Raw genomic sequence first — 12,353 nt, 5'->3', positions numbered from 1 at the left:
GCTGTTAACACAGAACATGCAGCGTCAGGGTAAGTTGTGTTATAAAAGTGACAGGTGTTCGGAAATGGTAGGTGACAGCTTTATAGATTGCTAAAATGGGTGAAATCGCATTAATCAATGTAGACCTCAGTTTTAATGTTTTCAGTGCACCCTCTGTTGGAATGTAATTTGTAATGCATGTGGTAATAAAGTGCATTGCATTTGTCTTTCCAACAGATGGTGCATAGCAGAAATTAATAGTAATAAAGTAACTTACTACAAATGTTTGTGGTGTGCCATCTATTGGAATGACAAATTAAATGTATACAGTGATCCCCCGCTATATCACGGTTAAGCTATTGCGCCCCCGCTACATCGCGGATTTATTATTATTATTATTATTATTATTATTACTAGGGGGCTCTGCCCACCCCCATGTTTGGTTTACCAGATAAACAATTTAAAGTGATTGTTATTTTCATGGGAATTGTTACATATGAATTATTTTCATCTTTACTTTTGTAAAAACAATATTTGTCCTTTATTTCCTGCCATGGGCATGGTTACATCTCTTTCTCACGGGACTTATAACGATGCTCGCGGTGTGAATGGGGGGTCTGAACGCATGCTAAAGAAATGAGATCAGTTCAGCTGCTGTCTTGCTGCTGCTGTGCACTGATCATTTAAAAGCCTGTACAGCAGCTGTCCTTTTGCCACTTGGCGTCTCTGCCACTAGTGTTAAGGGGGGTGTTTGGGGCTGAACGCACGCTAAGGAGAAGCAGACAGATCTGGTACTGGCTTTGTGCTGCTCCTGCCAAGATGCGTGTTCTGCTTGTTGCTCTGCATGTCGATCATTTAAAAGGCGGTACAGCAGCTGTCCTTCTGTCTCACTGCCTTGTCTTGCGTGACGTTAAAATGTCTCTCGCGGGACGTCAAATTGTCTTTCGAGAAGATCACATCTCATCTCCCTGCCAAGATTTTTTTTCTATAATAGAGAGATGTTACTCATATCCTTAGCCTGACATCCACATATCATATGTGTTTACAAAGTGTGTTTTAATAAGTTTACATGTGTTTAAAACGTGTGGGAGGGGTATTTTAAAGCTTAAACTATAAAAAAAAATGTTTATTTATATGGTCTTTCTATATCGCGGATTTTCACCTATCGCTGATCGGTCTGGAACATAACTTCCGCGATAGGCGGAGGATCACTGTATGTCTCTCTTATATGCCATTTGGTTTGGGATTCTTAAAAGCAGTGTTAATGTTTGTGATGTGCCATCTTTTGGAATGACAGGGACATAGCAACCAGACCAATACACAGATAGACAGACACTTATCCTTTTCATTAAGGTAGTCTGTTTGGTTCATAAGTGAAGTGAATAGATAGTGACTAACAAATTTCAAATGATTTCAAGCCTAAAGTGGATAATTTTCAGTCTGTTACATTCTTGTCTTAAGTGCTTTATTGAATCAAATAGTGCATGATGAATCCACACAAGTGTAAATGGAAAAAAGTTAGATGGAGAACTGCTGGCTCCTTTATCATTTTCATATTATTGCTAATAAGAAGCCATTAAAAACAGCTGTTTAAGACTGAAATAAGCAATAAGGGTGGGGAACCTTAACAAGCGAGACTACTAAAATGAAACAATAAGTGTTTCATCAGCAATAATTGACTTCTCATTAAGAAATAGGGTTGGAACAAAATCCTGCAGCCACTGAGGCCCTCCTGGACCGACATGGCCTACCCCTGCAATAGAGCACCTTTGGAATGTGGTGGAATGGGGAGTTCACATCATGGATGTGCAAATCTCCAGCAACTGTGTGATACAATATGGACCAAAATCTCTGAGGATGTTTCCAGCATCTTGTTGAATCTGTGCCATAAAGAACCACAGCATTTCCAACCCGGCATTTGCAAGGTGTACCTAATAAAGTGGTCATTGAGTATATATCTCTCTCTATATAAAATCCAATGTCTGTCTGTCCGTTTTTCACGAGCGAACTACTTAATGGATTTAGATTGGGTTTTTTTCTATAATTTGCTTGAACATTTTGGTTGATATTGCGACTTCTCTCGTCGCGCTAAGTATCAAAGTTCGCTTGAGGTACTGATTAATTTGAGTGAATCCAACAGAGACGCAGCAGGCCATGGGGAGGGGGGGTGGAGCCCTTCTCACTCATGTGCCAGCCTCGGGGCGTGTACCTTACCTCTGCTTAGCTAGCGAACGAGAGAACTACTTAACAGATTTAGATCGGGCTTTTTTCTATCGTTTGCTTGAACATTTAGGTTGATTTTGTGACTTCTCTCATCACGCTAAGAATCATAGTTCGCTTGCAGGAGCGATTTATTCGCACTAATCTGAGACGGAGGCTGTGGGCCAAGGAGAGGGGGAAGTGTGACATCAGGATTGGGGAGGAGTGGGCCTCACTGTCCTTTTTCACTATTCTGCGAGCGGAGCCGCGAGGGACAGCTAGTAACTCATAATCTCTGATGCTATTTGTGAGTTTTTTGTCTTTTCTTTTGCTGTCCATACACCTGTCACATCCTCTAACATTTTTTCCTGTTTTTGTGCAATGCCCATACAACTTTAGGTGACACTGAAGCTTTGACGTTACATCCTAGTCTTTCTGTGGTTCCCTCAGGACAGCTACATGTCCCAGAACAATGGTTCCAGTCCAGGATGGCATCCACCTAAGCAGTCACCACCCATGGATCTAGCTTACCTCGTAAGATGTCACAGGGTGGTTTTGTATAGCTGTTTTTGTTATCTTGCCTGTGTCAACTATGGAGTGTTCTGTTGTGCCCTTATGATTAGCATTTTTGTGAATAGCACTAATGAAGCTGCATTACCTAAAGCACTGGCAACAATGAAGTCATTCTTTCTTGTTCTAAACGAACTGTAGCAAATGCAGGAGGAAACGAGTTTGGAGAGAATCATTAAAGAAACCATTCATCATAGATCCCCACTCTACTTGTCGTGAAATGAAGTTAAGATCTTGTTTGCAAACTACACCGATTCTTTTACTTGGCATGTTTTATGGGGCCAGAGGGTGCCTAGCAGCAGATGCTAGTGGCGCACCACACCAAAGAAGAGCACTAGGGGGTGTGTGTTTTGTATTGCATCGCTTTGCACACAATCCTGAGTCTGTGCTGAAGAGTGATGACAGAGATTTAAGTTTAGAATTTTGGGCATAGCAACATATTCAGCTGTGATGTGCATCTAGAATTTTCAAAGTCTCAGTGGAGTATAAGCCATACCTCCCCTGGAGCAATAGATGGCAGCCCAACCTGGGTTGCAGCGGTGCCTCAAACTCCCACAGGGCTTTATGGGAGTTGGAGTTTGGTGCTGCTCTGTTGGGTTCTGTGGGCGCTGTCAGGGGGTACTATAGGTACTGTTGAGCACACCAGAAAGTGCTGCCAGAAGAAAGTCTTTGGACACCTGGAGCACATAGAGTGCCCTATAGAAGGAGCCAGCCGCCACTACTCTGGAAGCCAGAGTCAGGAGGAGGAGGAGGACAAGGCTTGCTGGAGGAGGAGTGGAGGGAAAGAGAGAGGAAGAGACAGAAAGAAGAAGAAGAAGAAGAAGAAGAAGAAGAAGAAGAAGAAGAAGAAGAAGAAGAAGAAGAAGAAGAAGAAGAAGAAGAAGAAGAAGAAGGAAAGAAAAAGTTTTGTGCTCTGTGCTTTAGCTGTGCTCTGCAGGTGGGAAACAGGGGGAAAACGTTTTCAACATGAAAAAAGAAAAAAAAATGTCCATGCTGATCTTGTGTCCAACGTCTGTCTGTGTCAGGTTTGGGTGGCAGGAGCGCCATCTGCAGGCCACATGAGCAAGAGTTTTGACTTGTGCTTCATATATTTCACTTGTTTATTTGTATACATTATTGTCGAAAAGCCTTAGACACATCGAAAAAAAAAAATTGTCTTAGCTCCACTGTCATACAGTTCAAGAATAATCGGCTGGTAGTCTCATCCAAGCATTTTGTGGAATTTGCCCCAGCTCTTCTGCAGACTTTGGCTGTCTTGCCTGATGATGACGTCAGGGCTCTGCGGAGACCATATGATCTGTTGCAGAAATCCCTCTTCTTCTTTTCACCAAAGACAGTTGTTTGTTTGTTTGGGGTCACATTCCTGCTGTAGAATGAAGTTGGGTCTGATCAGAAGCTTCTCCTGACGATATTGCTTGATGGATGAGAATCTGCTTGTGCTTCTCAATACTGAGGACCCCCAGGCCCGGCCTTAGGCATAGGCGAAGTAGGCAACCGCCTAGGGCTCCGGCGTCCGGGGGGCCCCGGATCGACTCCTTGGTCTAATTTTCACGCATTTCACAGAGCTTCCAGGGAGCCCCCCTCAGGGGGCCCCTGGACCCCCCTTTCGCCTAGGGCCCCATAATACCTAAGACCGGGCCTGGGACCCCCAAACTTGTGACAAACATCTGCCATGCTCCGCTGTTTGCTGCAGACGCCCATCCATGTGCCGCTCTCAAGTGTCATTTCAGTGGTTTTGCATCCACTTGCATTGTTGGCAGCTACTCTTCATCAAAGACCACTTCCGACAAGACCTCTCCAGACTGAAGAGTAGCACACCTGGGTTCCAGTGTTTCGGTGCTGAAATGCTTTTGCTGTGTTTCTGGTCCTCAGCTTTGCACATTTCCTTGTGGTTCTTCAGAAGAGTTTGGACAGCACATCTTGAAGCTCGTGTCTGCCGCAGAATTTCAGGTTCTGGGCGATGTTGCTTGTTCAGGATGGTCACTTTGTGTCTTGTCACTGTGCTCATTTGGTGTTTAGAATTGATGATTTGAAGGTTAAACTGTCAGCTCTTCTACATCTTCACCTTTTAGTTTGCCCAGTTTGACTCTTTCTGCACCCGTTTCTGTTACAGTTGATCAGTTCAATCGCCTCATTATGTCTATTATGGCTAGAAACCTACAAGTATTTAAGCTCTGGTTGTCTGCTACTTCACATGTTACTCTTTTAAAATGTTTAATTTTTTGCCAAATTAATACTTGAATATCTGAAACTTGCTTTTTGTCTTCTCACACATTAATGCAAAAGTCAAATAATAACCATTGTAAATAAATGGACACTTGGTGGCAATATTGGCCACCTTTTCCCCAACAAACAGACACTCTAGACGCAGGTTAAAAGCACCAAGAAATATTTTATTATTTCTTCTTCCCACACAGTGCCTCCAAAGCACCACAGCCACAATAGGTTCAGCAATAAGGCACAATATTCTTCTCCCCCACATCTCCCAGCAAGCATTGTCCACCTCCTCCCAACTCAGGCTCGCTAGCTGGGTTCCCAACAGTTCTTTATGTAGTCCTTGACCCGGAAGTGCTTCTGTCCTTCTTTCCACGTGACTTGCTAGTACTTCCAGTTCAAATGGAGAACTGGCTTTTTCTTCAGCCAGGGCTAAGGATGAGGCATGGCTCCTCCACTTCTCTCACAGCTCCTCTTGGCGGCACCCACGGTACCCAACAGGGCTGAGAAACCGCACTCCAAGTCGCAGGATACCCTGCCATCTAGCGTTTTGGGGGAGGCAGTGTCCTGGAAAAGCTGCCTTCCCCCATCCTTCCATTACAGGGGCGTCCTGGCCGGGATGAGCTGCCAGCCGTCCGACACACCATCTAAGAAAATTTTAATATAACAGATTTAGGTTGCTTAACAATTTTACACAGTAATTCATATTTACATATTTAATAAATGTTTTGCACTTCACATACATTCAGATTTACCAGGTATTGTTTTTGGGTTTACTGAAAAATGTGCTGACTCTACAGCAGCTGAAAGACAGAAGGAGAGGAGAATTTGTAAAAGCAAAATATGTACCTTAACAGACATGGACAAATTTTTGGCCCCTGAAAAAGTACAGTATGCGGCGTGAAAGTGAGGAAATGACAAGCCATTGTCCCCTGTATACCTGAACGCCCTTGAAATGTCATCGAGTAAAGCAAAGCAAGTGTCAAAAGAGATCAAGTGTTGCTAATTCTACAGAGATCTTCTAAAATGGCCTGGACACATTGTTGGTACCCCTGAAAATGATCATAAATAATTAGATTTGAATGATTTTTTAAGATCAGTCGTCTGAATCGTGCAATCAGTCATTCAGCTGATTTAAATGTAGGAAATTAATCACTCTGCTGTTTGGTATCATCACATGTCCTACAATGAACATGAACAGAGAAAGCAAAGGAGAGAGTTGTCTGAGGAGATCAGAACAGAAAGAAAATGACAGACAAGCATTTTAAAGACAAAGAGTAGAAGACTATCCCCAAGAAGCTTGGTGCTTTTGTGACAATAATTACAAATATTAAGAAGTTTATGATTCATGGAACTGTAGGCACCTGCCCTGGACACAGTCATAAGAGGAATGGGCAGAAGGACAGTGAGAATGATAGACAGAAAGCCAAGGACAACTTCCAAAGAGATACAAGCTGAACTCCAAGGTCAAGGTCCATCAGTGTCTGATCACACCATCCATTGATTTTTAAGTGATGGTGGGCTTAATAGAAGAAGACCCTGCAGGACATCACTTTTGAAAGAAAAGCATTAAAAAAGCCCGACTGGGCTTTGCTAAAAGGCATATTGAGAAGCCACAATGCTTCTGGTAGAACAGATGAGACAAAACTGGAACTTTTTGGCAAGTCACGCAAGCTTTGAAAGAAAAGAACACATAAATACAGTAGAGTCTCGCTTATCCGACATAAACGGGCCGGCAGAACGTTGGATAAGCTAAAATGTCGGATAATGGGAGGTATTAAGAAAAAGCCTATTAAACGTCAAACTATGTTATAATTTTACACATTACGAACCTAATATGGAATAATAATGGAACCTCGGTTCACTAACGTCTCTGAAAACATACAAATCGGGTTATGACCAAAAAGTTTGCCAAACTTTTGCCTCTGTTCATGACCAGACACTCGGTATACAAACAAGCCAGTTTCCCTTTCGGTTTGTGTGCGCCGATGATTTCTGCACGTGTTCAGTCTCTCCCTGTGCATTCCCTGTGCAGCGAGAGAGCGAGAGAGAGACACATGCACACACATGCGCGAGAGAGAGACACACGCACATGCGCGAGAGAAAGAGAGACACACACACGCGAGAGACATACACGCGCGAGAGAGGCACACACATGCACGAGAGACACACGCACACACACGTGCGTGCGAAAGAGACACACATGCACACACACGCCAGAGAGGGCTGGCCACATAATCCACTGTAATCATGTTTTACAACAAAACAACAGAAAAATTTAACTGAAAAAATGAACTTAGCAACAAAAAATAGACTACGCTCACGCTTGCAACTTGCAGTTCTTGTTGCCGATTGATGCGTTTTTTTGAGGTTTTTTTTGCAGTGGGACGTCGGATAATACAGAATGTTGGATAAGCGAAGGTCGGATAAGCGAGACTCTACTGTACTGTGAACCATGTGAGGTTATGGTTATGTTTTGGGGTGCTTTGCTGCATCTGGCAATGGGTGCCTTGAGTCTGTGCAGGGAACAATGAAATCTCAAAACTATCGAGACATTCTGGAATGAAACATCCTGCTCAATGTCAGAAAGCTCTGTGTCAGTCACAGGTCATGGATCCTCCAACAGGTCAACGAGCCAAAACACCCAGCTGAAAGCACCCAAGAATGGCAAAGAACAAAACATTGGACTATACTGAAGGGGTCTTCTATGCACTCTGGTTTGATTTCAGAAGAAATGAAACATGCCTTTTGGAGAAGACCCCTTCTAACCTGACACCACTGGAGCAATTTGCTCAGGACGAGTGGGCCAAACTCTCTGTGGACAGGTACGAAAATCTCATGGAGAGCTCCAGGAATCACTTGTTTGCTGTAATGACCACTTAAGGCAGTGTAACAAAATATTAGGTTAAGGGTCCCATGCCATTTTCATTTGTATTATTATTTGAAATATTCTGTTGAATCAAAACTCTAACGCAAAGTCTGATTTTTGTTCAAAATGGAATTAACCATGATGGGTTCCAATTACTTTAGTCAGTTTCAACTTACTTTAGAAACAATTGTGGGGTCTGCTTTTATGGTGGAATTTGTCCCCATTTGAACAGCAAGTCTTAATAATGATAGAAAATTACATGCCATTAGGAGAATGCTTGAGTAAATAGGAGTGAAAAATGTGTCAGACATTTGGGAATTTGGAGTGTTTTAGAGGTCTCTGCTGGACAAATAAAGAGAAGGAATTAAGTTTGACACTAACTTTCATCTCTTTGGAGTGGAGGACGACCATTGATATCACTTCCCTGCCTGCCAAACCCACCTAGCAGTATACTCCATAACCGAGAGTCTCACTGTAAGTCAACATTCATTCAGAGACCAATTCTGAAGGAACATGGAGCTCTGAGTCTCTGAATTTTATTTTCAAAAACATTGGCCGAAATGTCAGTTGTTCTTTGTGCCTTTGTGCATGGTTGTGCTTTATATTCATCCTACAGACACTAGAATTAAACCAGGCATCCTGTGAGACCCCAACCTGTGAGACCCCCATTGGGATGCACCCAATTCAAAGGCTAACTGTCAAAAGTTCATAATGCCAGGCAAAAGTTGCAGTTAAAACTCAAGGCAGAGTTTCCTAACCCACTTTTTATGCTTTCCCTAATAAAGTTGCCTTTGAACGTTTTCAGCTTTGCTTTGCTTTTATGCAAAAGCTGTGGATATGGCATCATAAATAGACAGAAGCATGGCCATCTTAATGTATGGGCACAATGGGCACTGGCCAGGGGGCCCATGATGTTTCTGATGTCTACGTATGTTTCCGTTTTGCTATCAAAACAGGGGCCCCAGTACACTACTTTGCCTGGGGGGGCCTGTGATGCTGGTAAGAAGGCCCTGTCAGAATGTGATGATGTTCCATGTGTGATATTTGCCCGGATACCACCAGTCGGAGACCACATCTTTATACAAAATCTCTTCTTTATTTTCCTTTTCCACAACACAACACAGTCCTGCACAACTCACAGTGCCTTTAGCCCCAGTCACCCTTCTCCTGGGCCTTCTCTCTCCTCGTCCCTGGCCCACCTGTCCTCTCTCTCGAGGAGCTTCGTCCTGCTCCCGCTCACGCTCCCGACTCCAGCTCACTGATAGGAGGGATGCGGCCCCATTTATCCTCACCCAGATGAGCTCCAGGTGCTCTACCTGACGTCATGTCCTGGTGTGGCAGAAGCGTCAGGATAGCACCCGGAAGCACTCCGGGTGACCCTGAAACGATCGTCCTCCATGGGTGTGGCGGAAGTAAATAAGTCCCGGGCTCCATGAAGCTCGGGTCGCCCCCTGGCGGTGGATATGGGCCTCCACAGACTTGAGCCTCCCTGCTCCCCTTCCGTGGCCCTCTTCTGCTCCAGGGCGGTTACCCCCTCGTGGCCCGGAGGACAAATATGTCACCTCTTGGTCCCTCCTGGCGTCCCGGTCGGGTCTGACCCCCAGCCATGTACGACACATGTAACACCAAAGATGAATCAAGTCACTGGCCACGAATGATGTCTCCATCAACAAAAGACATAAAATGGTGGCAGCTATTTAAAAAGGCACTAAACAAAGAGACAATCAATTAAATTCAATTCAGTCCTACGGTACACATTTAGGGTCACCAAGTTGGTCAAGGCCTGATAGGGAGTTAAAGTAACCAGAAAAAAAGGCATACAGACACGAAAACAACATGCAAACACCCATAGACTGCAACCTGGTCTGGCATTTGAAACCAGAACTCCAATGAAGAAGCAGTGCTACCCTCTGGGTTCCCCCTCTCATCAGCACATGGGACATCCACATGAATTGTGAATAAAATAGCAATTTGTTGCATACTGTAATAAGTTACTTTGAACAGGAAACATCTATCGTTCATTAGAATGCAGTGTGACTCAAATATATTTCACAAGTCTGTAAATATTTCAAAACAGGATTAAACATCCAAAAAAAAATTGGAAAACAAAATGCATACATATCTGCATATCCATTCATGTGCTGCTTTTGTGCACTCGGGCTCCTCTATTATGTAACCCATGAAGAACAGTAGACTAGAGCAGTCTGCCAGTGTAGGCTCACAGTCAGCAGGCTCTGCGTGCTGCGACAATCTGTGCTGAACCACAGAATACCAAAGAAATAGAATTTACATTTGCGATCTTCATATCGTTAAGTGAATGTCTTCTTATTACAACACGGGTTGTTAGAGGGGTCAGAGCCCTGCCTTGTGGCTCCTGCTGCCTGAGTATGAATCTGGCTCTTGATTCCTGTCTGTGCAGAGTCTGCATGTTCTCCATGTGTGTGTCTGGACTTTCTTCTCTTACTACTATTGTCCTATCAGACCTTTACTTTCAAACCGGAATCTTCAATGAGCACAGAGCTCCTGCTGATGGACTTTCCTAAAGTGCTTTTGTCAGGCTGAACCAAGCAACCTTTCTGTTGTGCCCTGAGCGCAATTTTTCTATTTTTTGATGTATCAGTTAAACAGGGTAGCCTGGCTGGTACCCTAACCTTTCTTTTGGTGCCCTTGGTCTGTTCTTTGGTCACTATATCTGTTTATTCATTTATAAATGTTTATATATATGTGATCACAAGAGGGAATTGCAGCACCCCACACCCTAGACACAACTGCATAGACACAAATTTGGAATTTACATAAAAGGTTTATTTACAAAAATACCTTACAAAAAGGCCTTGAAAGTGACATAAACACAAGTATTCTTCTCCTTCTCTCTTTTCACTCTCCTTCAATTTCCACAGGTGAGCTTTATCAATCTTCCACCTCACCTGAATGAGGCAGAGTGGCTCATTTTATCTGAGACCTGGCAGCACTTCTGGTGCCAGGGCATAGCCCATAGGAAGCCCTTCAGTATCACATGGAAGCCCCAGCAGCACACCCTGGCATCACCCATGGAACCCAACAAGGCTTCCCCATGGGGCTACAGGTGTCCATAGAAGTAGCGTCACCCAAGGATTCTGCCACCTAGTGTGTCGGGGGAGCACGTGGCTCTGACAGGTTGTCTCACCCTGTCCTTGCATCTCACTGACCTATTGGACAGGTATTGTTTCTTGGTCCAACCCTGCTGGGCTGCCAATGTTCCCACTTCCACACTGGCATCTTCTGCCAACCTCCTGGCTATGGCAAGGAACACCCTGCCACTTTTCCTGTTCACTTGCCAGGTATATATACGACATATAGTGAAAAGATTGGACAGACACAGGAAGAGGATTACTTGTATTAGGCTGCCAGAGTTGGTTTCATAGAACAGGTCTCAACAGACTTCAGTCCAACAATAGAACAAACATAACAGGCAAAGATGGCGGTTTTAAAGCCGGGCAGGGGAAGTGATGTGATCGGGACAGGAACGGGAAATGAGGTCGTTAGGCTTGGAACCGGAAGTGATGTCCTCCAGCCCAGGCGAAATTTCCTGTGACTGGTCTGTTGATGAAAAAGAAGGAGGATTAGTGCACCCTGCCACTCCCTGGTCTGGCATGGAATTATCCCTTTGTGAGACCCTCACCTGCCTCCCATGTGCACATGTGTGACGATATATAAAATATGTATTTATTGTGGCTGGTGTTCTGGCCAATTGATCATCCTTGATGGCTCAGGACGGCAGCTACTCTGCTCTGTATTCCTACCACGTAACGCCAGCTGCTGCGTGCTGATGTTCTCTTAGCTGCTAGCTGGCTCTTTGTTAAACAGCTAACCATCTAAACAGTATTTCAATGGGCAGCAAACACACTCTTAACCAGCTCTTTTGCGGGATCAGCTGCGGCTACCGTGTAGCATGCTTCTCACATGATGTTTAGGACATTTAAAAGACTGAGCCCCGACCTGCCCAATTGCTCACTCTTCTGTCCTCTCTTCCCCAGACCATTTCTACCCCAGCTGTCGCTTCCCAAGACACTGAACCTGCTCGACTTAAGCTGAAGAGTGGAGGCCCTGGTGATGGTAATTTCCTACAGAAGCAGATGATGGCACTATTTACTAATACCTTGTCTCTTCCTCCCTCTGCACACCAGAAGATGGATGACTTTACCACACTTGACAGCACTTCCGGTGTCCGTCCACCTGGACCTGCCTCTTTGTGCTCGAAGTCCTTATTACCAGAAGATCTGCCATCTCGAGGCAGTCACTCTTGCACCTGTGAAGACAATTCTTTTCTTTCTGAGGCATTTATAACCCACGTTTGTTCCAGTTATACTGGGTTCGCCTGTGGGTGCCTCAAATCTTTTTAATTGTTTGTGGTTTTTCTTAAAATAAATAAAAATAATTAGCAAAGTGATTACAGAAAATCCATGGGAAGTGGATGTGGAGAAGTGACCAAAATGCCTTACTGCCGAGTGCAATCAGATAAGTAGTGCTGATGTTGGTGGGT

The 12,353-nt window shown here is 44.2% G+C and overlaps 1 long non-coding RNA gene across 1 annotated transcript in view; it reads left to right on the top strand.

Annotated features, from left to right (window-relative positions):
- LOC114668100 (uncharacterized) overlaps positions 1–12,150 on the top strand; it is a 43,384-nt gene extending 31,234 nt beyond the window's left edge. Inside the window, exon 3 of the long non-coding RNA XR_003718831.2 lies at positions 11,848–12,150. This is a non-coding gene — a long non-coding RNA (uncharacterized LOC114668100). The remainder of the gene's footprint in view (positions 1–11,847) is intronic.
- The last annotated feature ends 203 nt before the right edge of the window (positions 12,151–12,353 follow it).

The sequence above is a fragment of the Erpetoichthys calabaricus genome, chromosome 17 (genome assembly GCF_900747795.2).
Source record: "Erpetoichthys calabaricus chromosome 17, fErpCal1.3, whole genome shotgun sequence".
Taxonomy (NCBI): domain Eukaryota; kingdom Metazoa; phylum Chordata; class Cladistia; order Polypteriformes; family Polypteridae; genus Erpetoichthys; species Erpetoichthys calabaricus.
The sequence above is the reverse complement of the archived record's forward strand: the minus strand, read 5'-3'. Positions and strand labels throughout refer to the sequence as shown.